This window comes from Cavia porcellus, unplaced genomic scaffold (genome assembly GCF_034190915.1).
Source record: "Cavia porcellus strain 051 isolate PalLab524CR breed Dunkin Hartley unplaced genomic scaffold, mCavPor4.1 scaffold_6, whole genome shotgun sequence".
NCBI lineage: Eukaryota > Metazoa > Chordata > Mammalia > Rodentia > Caviidae > Cavia > Cavia porcellus.
The window spans coordinates 75,276,876-75,286,894 of NW_026947489.1; the positions used below are offsets into that span (position 1 = coordinate 75,276,876).

A 10,019-nucleotide genomic window follows, 5' to 3' on the forward strand; every position below is an offset into this window, starting at 1 on the left:
CGTGTGGCGCTCAAAATCTGTTAGGTGCGTCCACCCAACCCAGGTGACCCAGTACTCACCTGTCCCGGGAACCGCTGTATCTCACGTAGCTGATCAGGGTGAAGAGAAGAGGCGCTCGTGGCCTTCCGTTGTCATTGGGCCAGGTCCTCCGTCGTACCGCAGGCGACAGCAATCGCACCTCCCGGCCGAAGAGGCACGTCGCTGAGTCTTTTACCTTTTTCCCCGTACGGGGGCCACCAGATGACCGGAGCTGCGGGAGACAGGAGGCCAGACTCGAGCAGGATCAGCTCTCAAACTTTATTGCGTACAGCGAACCGGACCTAACAAGGTCCGCCACCCTCAACGTTGGTTCCTCTTCCGCCCGTTGGGGGCAGGAACAGCCTCTTATAAGGGGAAGCAGTATCCAATCACAGAGAAGCGCGTCTAACAAGCTGATAGGCTAGCGTCACGGGTAACTGGGCAGACATGACAATTTGGCGGGCTTGTTCAGGCCGGGAAGAACCCGGAAGCAGGAAATGGGCGCCATTCATAGGCGGCTTCCCACAGACGTGTTCTACTGCTATGAGATAATAACAGTTTCAGTGAACTGACGTTGAGCCTATCAGCAAGCCAGCTTTTTAAAAAAAATATAAACCAATATGCAAAGAATAGAAATGTTCTGCCTGGAGGTATTGACACTGACTTCCAGGAGAAGCCTTTGTTGTACTGCAGAGGACAACTGGAGAGGAGATCTAGATCTGAAATCTTGCGGAATTCCTTGGGGCTCATGTAATACTTCCATGTTAACAAAATCTATAAAACACAATAAACACAAGACCAATGCGAATGAAAATTTTGAAGAATGAAAATGTATATCACTAGGTGAAGAAATTCATTAAGCTAATGATTGTCATGTTTAGGAGGAATGTGGTATAGGTGCAAGAAGCAATGTGAACCATGGCTCTGTGATCTGTTACAGTGGCAGGAAGAACATGGTGTCAGCAGGAGTTCATCTTTTCTCACACTCCTTACTTCCCATTTTTCCTGTCCTGGCATATCTAGAATGTTAGCTCACCAAAGGCCAGCCCTTCTCAGCAGCATTGTCCATCATTCCTAGATGTCAGTTACAGGGAGTAGTGTAGTAGGAGATGGCCACCTGGAACCGTTTCCTAAGCACGTACCTTTTATTGACACACTCCTTCAAAACCACTGATGACGCCTTGTGAAAACTTTAATGCTCACTAGATATTTGACGTCATTCAGTCCTTTCCCTGATTCCTTTAATGGTTTCCCCAGCTATCCTTCGTCATTCCCCAAAAATACATTCCCACCACAAAAGACCCACATTCATTCTCCAAAGCAACAACTTAGCATACATCCTTGAGCTTTTATAACTCCCTACATGTCCGCACATATCACAAGGTGTCCTCAGTAGCTGTGATAGGTCACTGCTGCAGGACTATGATAGAGTTGTCCCAGTGTTGTTCTGGATAATTGTTTTGTATCTAATTAGTTGTTCCAGGATCTGAACTCCTCTGGGACTCAGGTTCCCCTAAGCCCAGGCATGGGTAGAATGAAAGGTATGTAGTATAGATGCTCATTGTGGTTACAGTGGCCTTGACTTCACGTGCCTGAGCTGAATAAAATGAGGAGGATCTCAAGTGAGCACCTTGGAGTAACTATCATACATGCCAGGTAAGTTGGGAAGGATGATAGATAACTGGAATTTAATGTTCTTCCAGCCTGATGATTTTGTTTTCCCAGATTGTATGATGTTCTCTGTAGGACAATGGTTAGATGCGACAAGTATTCTCTTTTACAATCATCTCTTAGGCTTTACCAATTATTTGGAAGCATTTTGTTTAAGTTTTTAAAGTTTTAATTGTTAATAGATCTAATGCATATTATTGAGCAATATATTCTTAAAATATCACTGTATATCACTTCAGTATAATCACTGCTATGTGAGCTAGAAAGGCTTTTATTCAGTTTCCTGAATAATCTTAAACCACGCTTTGTTTATAATCACATTAAGTTCTGTTTTCTGTTTTGTTTATAACATTCTGTGAAACATTTGAAATCATAGACAGGCTGCCTTTCAGAATTTGTGATTTCATTTTTCTGAAAAAACTCAATAGCATGTAATTTAAAATTACATATCATTAAAATTACAACAGTATGCAAATTTAAAGGCAAAGGATATGTCCTTATTACAAGTCATTCCATCTACCATAATATTGACTTTAAATGGGTAACAAGTAAAAGTGTAAAATCTTAATTATAGAATCAGAAGCCGTGGCATGAACACTGTGCTGTGTGATTCTCACATGGACTCCAGGATGAGACTTCTGATTTCATGGGGCAGGGAGGTAGGAAATTCATTACATCATTCTTTGCAGCATATGCCAATGATGTCAAGGATTTGCAGAAGTTGGAATCATTCTTATGACAAGATAGTGTATATATCTATATAGAAAGGTTGATAGAGATTGAGAAAGATGGATTTTAGGAAACTACATTAACTGCAAACATGTACAATACTGATAAAATTCGAAAGAAATTAGTTCTCATGTTATGGAGACTGCAGAGTCTGAAATCTACAGAGAATGTTCATGGGCCCATGTACAATGGAGGGCTGGCATTGTTATCTGAAGCCTGAAGATAGTTTAAAGTAAAATTGTTTCTTCTTCAGGAGGTGTCACTGTTTTCTCTCACGACTTCCAACTGTTGTACAAGACTCACCACATAACAAAGCATAATTTACTCAAAGGGTCATCTACTATTTTAAAGACTAATCACAGTACAAAACACCTAGACTAAACATCTTAATTAAAGCAAGGTGCCAAGGTCCAAGCATGACATGATATAGGATAAGAATATTGCAGAAAAAAGTCAAATGAGATGTTTAAGTGTAGGAATTTTTTGTTTCTCCCGTCATTTCTAAAATTGTGTTTATTTTTAGTTTTCACAATCGATATCAATGATATCAGGGAGAATGAAGTGTAGAGATATTTAGAATGACTCATCTGAATTAGTAACATTCAAGTATATCTGAGATACCATAATATTTTCCATGCTTGCAAAATTACATTCATAAAATTTAAATAGTGTCAGACTTTGGAGTTACATAGTTAAAGTTGGCAAATAATTATCCTGAGAGGAATTAATAGTAGTAGCTACTCTATGTATGTAGAGTTGCACAGTCTTTAAAGGTAGAGAAATATATGTCTGAGCCTGAAGGACAGAAAGTAAATATTAATAAAATATTGGGTAAAGCCAGCTACCAAGGAAGGTGACAATATTGCTATAGTTATGAAGGCAGGTGTGGTTTTCTTGCATGGAATTTTTAATCTTGTAGGATTAAACTAAGAAGTGATCAAAGGCAATGAATGTAACAGAATGAATGTAGGATGCTCAAAGAAATGGGGTTTCATGTAGGGTGGGGAGATGTGGGAGATTCAGGCAAGCAAGTCACACAAAACCTACATGAAGCTTAAGTGTCAGCAAGCAAGGTGAAGAGGGAAAGGAGGGAAGGGAATGCCAGGCAGGAAAGACTGCAAGCACGAAAGGCTTTGAATTGAGTATTGCTGAAGAAGGGCATGTGAGATCCATTGTGTAATCAGTTGAGATTGTGGAGGCTGGAATGGATCAAACAATGGAATATCACTTATGTCCTTGAACGGAATTTTGTTTGGGTCTTAGGGACAGTGAGAATCTGCTAGAGTATTCTACCAGGAAAGAGCAATGAGGAGATTTTCACATTAAATTGTTTACAGTGTGAAGGAAAGTTGCTGGGGTGGAAGATATTGAAATACACAAGCAGGGCGATAAATGGTGACTTTATTTCAATAGTTCAAGTAAGTTAAAGACCAGTTTGTCTAGGATAGTGTTATCTGGGATAAAGAGTGAATGAGTTAGAGAAAGGGAATGAAGTGCAGAATCTAAAGCCTTGCTACATTGTTTGTGGACAGTGAGAGAAAACAATGAACCCAATAAATCTTTCATATTTTAATTTTAGCTTGGATGTATTTTGATAAATATGGATAAGTGGAGGAGTATGGGGTTGGAGGAAGAAAAGGTTAAGATCATAAGTTTCACTTGACAACTGTTGCACTTCAAGGGAAGGTAATCATAGAACCCTAAAATTCAGGGCTATGTAAGTTACAAAGATGTCCACACCCAAGTTTTAAGTATTACTGAAGCCATCAAAGTACAAGAAGTTTTCTTGAGAAATGTAGGATTAGAACAATCTAGTGTTTAGATAAATCCCTGAGAACACCAACAAGTCAGAACTGAAAGAGTAAGACCCTCTTGAAATCATTACGGATGACCCTCCCAGCGGGTGGAAATGGTCAGTGTATTTCATCATTCAGAAATAAGTGGACCAGAGGTGATAAGAGCCATTCACACCCAGTGTACCAAGGCTTTAGATTCTATACTTCATTCTCTTTCTATAATTCATGTTAAAGAGAAAAAAGAAAATAAGTCATGTCTGGTTTTGAAGATTCAAATTGTAGACATTTGTGGCAGAGAGATTATAATTATTCTAATGATAGTGAAATGAAGATTTTTCTGGGAATTTAAAAGATCATGTATTGTAGACAAATGTCCATTTTTTTGGACTTAAGGAATTCTATTATGTCCCCCTAAAGGTACTGAACACTGTCAGTGATGGAAAGAAACCAAACCGTCCTCTCAGAGTTCCTCCTGCTGGGTCTGCCCATCCAGCCAGAGCACCAACACCTGTTCTATGCCTTGTTCCTCACCATGTATCTTACCACAGTCCTGGGAAACCTCATCATCATTGTTCTCATTCAACTGGACTCCCGGCTCCGCACACCCATGTACTATTTTCTCAGCAACTTGTCCTTCTCTGACCTCTGCTTTTCCTCTGTGACCGTTCCCAAGCTGTTGCAAAACATGCAGAGCCAAGTCCCATCCATCCCATATCAAAGCTGCCTCACCCAAATGTACTTCTTTCTATTTTTTGGAGATCTGGAGAGCTTCCTGCTTGTGGCCATGGCCTATGACCGCTATGTAGCCATCTGCTCCCCACTGTACTACACCAGCATCATGAATCCCAAGCTCTGTGTAGGCATGGTTTCACTGTCTTGGGCTCTGACCATGTTCCATGCCCTGTTGCACACCCTGCTCACTGCGAGACTGTCTTTCTGTGGGAACAATGTGATCCCCCACTTTTTCTGTGATTTGTCTGCTCTGCTGAAGCTGGCCTGCTCCAACACTCATGTTAATTAGTTAGTGATACTTCTCATGGGAGGGCTGGTTGTTATCATCCCATTTCTGCTTATCATCCTATCTTATGCCCAAATTTTTTCCTCCATCCTCAAGGTTCCCTCTGCTCATGGCATCCGTAAGGCTTTCTCTACCTGTGGCTCTCACCTCTCTGTGGTGTCGCTGTTCTTTGGGACAATCATTGGCCTCTACTTATGTCCATCAGCTAATAATTCCACTGTGAAGGAGACCGTCATGGCTCTGATGTACACAGTGGTGACTCCCATGCTGAACCCCTTCATCTACAGCCTGAGGAACAGAGACATGAAGGGAGCCCTGGGAAGAGTTTTTCGTAAGAAGATGATGCTCTTCTGTTTTTCATGATAACACTGAGATTTTTACATAATTCAATAATTATATTGAGATTTGTGTTGGAATGTTATTTCAGATTTCCTCCTTCTCCCTGCAAGCTTCTATTAAAAAGCACACAGGGGCATAAGTGCCTGCTTGGAAAGTGCAAGGTTGTGAATTCGATCCCTGGTTCCACAAAAAAAAAAAAAAAAAGAAAGAAAGAAAGAAAGTAAAAAGCATATGACATAGCTGTTCCATATAGTACAGAAAAAGTAGAAATTTACCTGGGTAATTTAACCAGGGAATGGAGTCTTGGTGACCTGGCAATATTTCCAGGTGATCTTGGACAGTGTAAAATGTACTATTATATGTGCTCTCTATTGTTTACCTTCTTAAATAAAATTATTTAGGGATCTTGTTTTACCAAGAAGTTGGCTTTCTCTATAATATGTTTTGAGATTATAGTGCTCTATATTTCTCTATAATACATTTTGAGATTATAATACTCTATAATCTCAATACGTAGTCAATAAAATCAAAATTCTTACCCCTTCACTCCCTTTTAAGTCTCCTATATGACCTCTCCTGCAGAAAATTTCATACTACTGTATCGCAAGCCTCTTGTTCATTTTTTCCAAATCTATATAATATTTTTGGACTTGATTTATTCTCAGTGGATTTTTATAACTGTCCTCCTACAATATGCATTTTGGTTTACCATTGAGGTGCTTAATACTGAGGACTTTTCGATATTTTTTTTTAAATAAAGAATATAAAATGTTCAGAAGTTTAAGGATATCACTTCTCTGTTTGTGTTTTGGAATTAATAAAGAAGCTTCATGTCTATTTTTTTTCTCCCATCATAACAAGTTCATGGCAGAAGGAAAGATACTGTTTCTGTTTTACAGGCTGAAAATGGAATTCAGTGTCTCATGTCACACAGAGTATGAGTTGCTGAGCCGTTATAAGATGGCAGACGCTCTGCCTCCGTGTTTTCTTCTATCTCCTACTCCACAAAAGAGAGCAGCCATTCTGTTAGGACGTGTTCTAACAGACACAAAGTTAAAACCTCAGATATAAAACAATTCCTGTAATCCAAAGTAAAAACAACTGAACAGAAAAATGTAGAAATAACATTAACATAAAACTAATAAATGTTATCAAAAGATGTTTAGCTTTTAACAAGGACAAATCAAGTTGCAAACCAGTCAGTGGAAGGAGATGAGGGATGGAGGAGACAGAAAGTGAGAAAGGAAGGAGGAAATAAAAAGATGTTAGTTGTGATGCTCGTGGATGCTAATTCTGTACCATTAATGCATTTACAATGTGTCCAAATATATGCTAATAAAATATTGACAAAGAAAACAATGTGATCATTTAGTGACCACATACCTAGCAGTTTTATAAGTGATTTATTTTTTATGATTATAACAAGAATATGGGAACAAGGAGTTCTTATATATAGATTTCCATTTTCTTCATCTAGCATTTACATACAAGAAAAAACACATTTTATGTATTTTTATGTATTCAAGGAAGTTTCATCTTATTTTAAAATGCAAAAAGAAAAAATGATACAGAATTTTGAAACAAAATAATAGACTAGCAACGTATAACATACTGTGCATCATTATCTTCAATGCAGTTGCTCAAATTACACAATATAGGCATAAAAATGATCAGATATCAAGGGACAAACAATTATTTTAGGTAAACTAACAGAGACCAGTATCATAACAATCTATCATAATATCTATCTATCATGATAATGTATCATAATAATCTATATATATTCTTTCCTCCTCTTTCTTTTCTCCTTTCCCCTATCCCAGTGGTTCTTTACTTTTGATCAGTTTCCTTCCCATTTATTTTCTTTTTTCCCCATTTATTTTCCAATATGTATAAATGAATTGCTCATCAAATTTAGAGTAAAGATAGAAAAAAATAGATGATGACATTAAAAGGATGGAAACCATGAATGAGTAATATAGGAAAGTAATTGAATGTATTAAACAGATTCAAACAGATACCCAAGAAATTAAAAAATACTATTTAATGCTGGCAGAACCACATGAATGTAACTGAGGACACACTTTCAGACCTGAAGACAGGATCATTGCTAATGATTGTGAAAGGGAAGAGCTTTTGAAAATAACAAAATATCAGTAAGTAACATTTCAGCAGTTGCAAGATGATGCAAAGAAAAATAATACAAGAATAGGTGGTACCCATGAAAAAAACAGGACTCAATACAAAAGATATAGAAAATCTATTTGTAGAATACCAGAAAATTTCTCAAGCATTGGAAAAGAACTTGACATACAAATAGGCGAAACATATAGAACCTCAAACAGCCATAACCAAAATAATTCTACATTCAGACATATAATAATCAAGGTACCAGAAATTCAGCACAACAAAAGAATATTGAAAACTGCTGGACAAAAGAAACATATCACCTGTAGAGAAAAGCCCATTAGAATCATGGCAGACTTCTCAACACAAACCTTCAGGTCAAGAAGAGCTTGGAGTATATTACTTCAAGTCCTGAAGAAAACAACTTCCAACCCAGATTGATGTAACCTGGAAAACTAACTTTCAAAATTAACAGAGAAATAAGATACTTCCATGACTCAGAACAACTGAAGGAACTCATGGCCAACAAACCAACAGTTAAAGATAATGAAAGATAATTTATTTATTTATTTATTTATTTATTTATTTATTTTAAATTTTATTTAAGGAGAAAAAGAAAAAAAAGCAGAGAAAGGGTATGAGTTATACAGATTTACAGAAAAAAATAAACAGTAGGAAATCACTAGTTAATGGATTACATTTTGTCATGTTAGAAATAATTGTTCAAGTTACAAAATTAAAGCTTATAAAGTGTACATTCCAATAGTAAGTTGTTCAATGATCCAACAAACAGTTCTGTTCAATGAACCAACAAAACTCAGTAATATCATTATCTATCTTATACACTAAAATATATATGCAGTTATATTGTTTAGAGCACTTTCTTTTCCTCTCTTTTGTACAATGACAATTACACATTTTGGGTTTTGTTGATCACACAGTTCTTATTACTTTTTTGGAAGAGAGTAGAATCAAATGTGACATAACAGAACAGTCAGTCAAATCAAAAGGGTGGACATAATAAGATAATGTAAAAGCATAATACTAGGTGATCAACAATGGTTACCATAATGCCTCCCGCTATCTCTAATAGAATTGCCTATATCATTAGTTATAATAAAATTGAAAAAAACAGTAAAGAACAAAACCAACAAAACCAAAACATTGGAGACATTACAGGTCTTCAAAAGTAGATAATAGTCAACCAGAATGGGCATCATAATGAATCCCACTATCTTCACAGCTGTTACTTAAACTTTCGAACCTGGTACTATCAAGCAAAGCAGAATAGAGGGACATCAGTCAAAACAAGATGGTGAGAGCAATACAGGGCTTTAAATCAAGATAATGGAAAGTCAAAGTGGGTTACTATAATATATCCTGCTATTTTTAAATTTATTTTTCCCTTAATGAAAAGGATAAAAAAGTAAATAATAAAATGGAAATTAAGATAAAAGAGGGCATAACAGCAAATCAGTGCAGATCAAAACATAACCATTTAAGCAAAATAGTGTTTCACCACAAGATAATCCCAACATAAAAGTAGTTACCATATTGTCTCTGAAAGATAATTTAGACAGAGGCAAAGATGAGCACATTTGGAAGAACAACAACAAAGAGAAACAACCAGGCAGGACAAACTGTCAGAAGGGAAAAGCAGGGAAACAAGTGTGGGAAAATTACATGACAAGTACATGCTAATTCATATTAGTTATAACCATCAATATAAATGGACTCAATTCACCAATCAAAAGAAACAGATTGGTAGACTGGTAGGTTTTTTTTTGATATTCTAGATCTCTTCTGGTTCCAAATGAATTTCAGAAATGTTTTGCCTTGTTCCATGAGATATCCTAGTGGTATTTTGATTGGGATTGAATTAAATCTGTATAACAATTTGGGAATATGACCATTCTTGGCAAGTTGTTTTTTCCTACCCAAGAACAAGGGATATCTTTTCATTTTCTGATACTTTGTTGGAAGTCCTTTTTAAGGGTACCATGGCTTTCAATGTAAAGATCTCTTACTTCCTTTGTTAGATTGATTCCTAAGTATTTAATGTTTCAATACCATTATGAAACTTGTAGTTCCTAATTTCTATTCTTTATTTATATGCAGGAATGCTATTGATTTTTTAGGATGACTTGATACCCAGCTGTGTGACTGAATTTGACTTTTTGTGGAGTTTTTGGGATCTTCTATGTAGGGCATCATGTAGGATTTATATGTCATTTGTAAGTAATGATATTTTATCTTCTTCCTTCCTTATCTTTTTTCCTTGTGTTACTTTCTCTTTTCTAAAAGCTTTAATTTTTCTAGAA

General features: G+C 36.7%; 1 pseudogene; it reads left to right on the forward strand.

Moving 5' to 3' along the window:
• The first annotated feature begins 4,647 nt into the window (after positions 1-4,647).
• On the forward strand, positions 4,648-5,595 carry LOC100734629 (olfactory receptor 1468-like; annotated as a pseudogene).
• Positions 5,596-10,019: the final 4,424 nt, after the last annotated feature.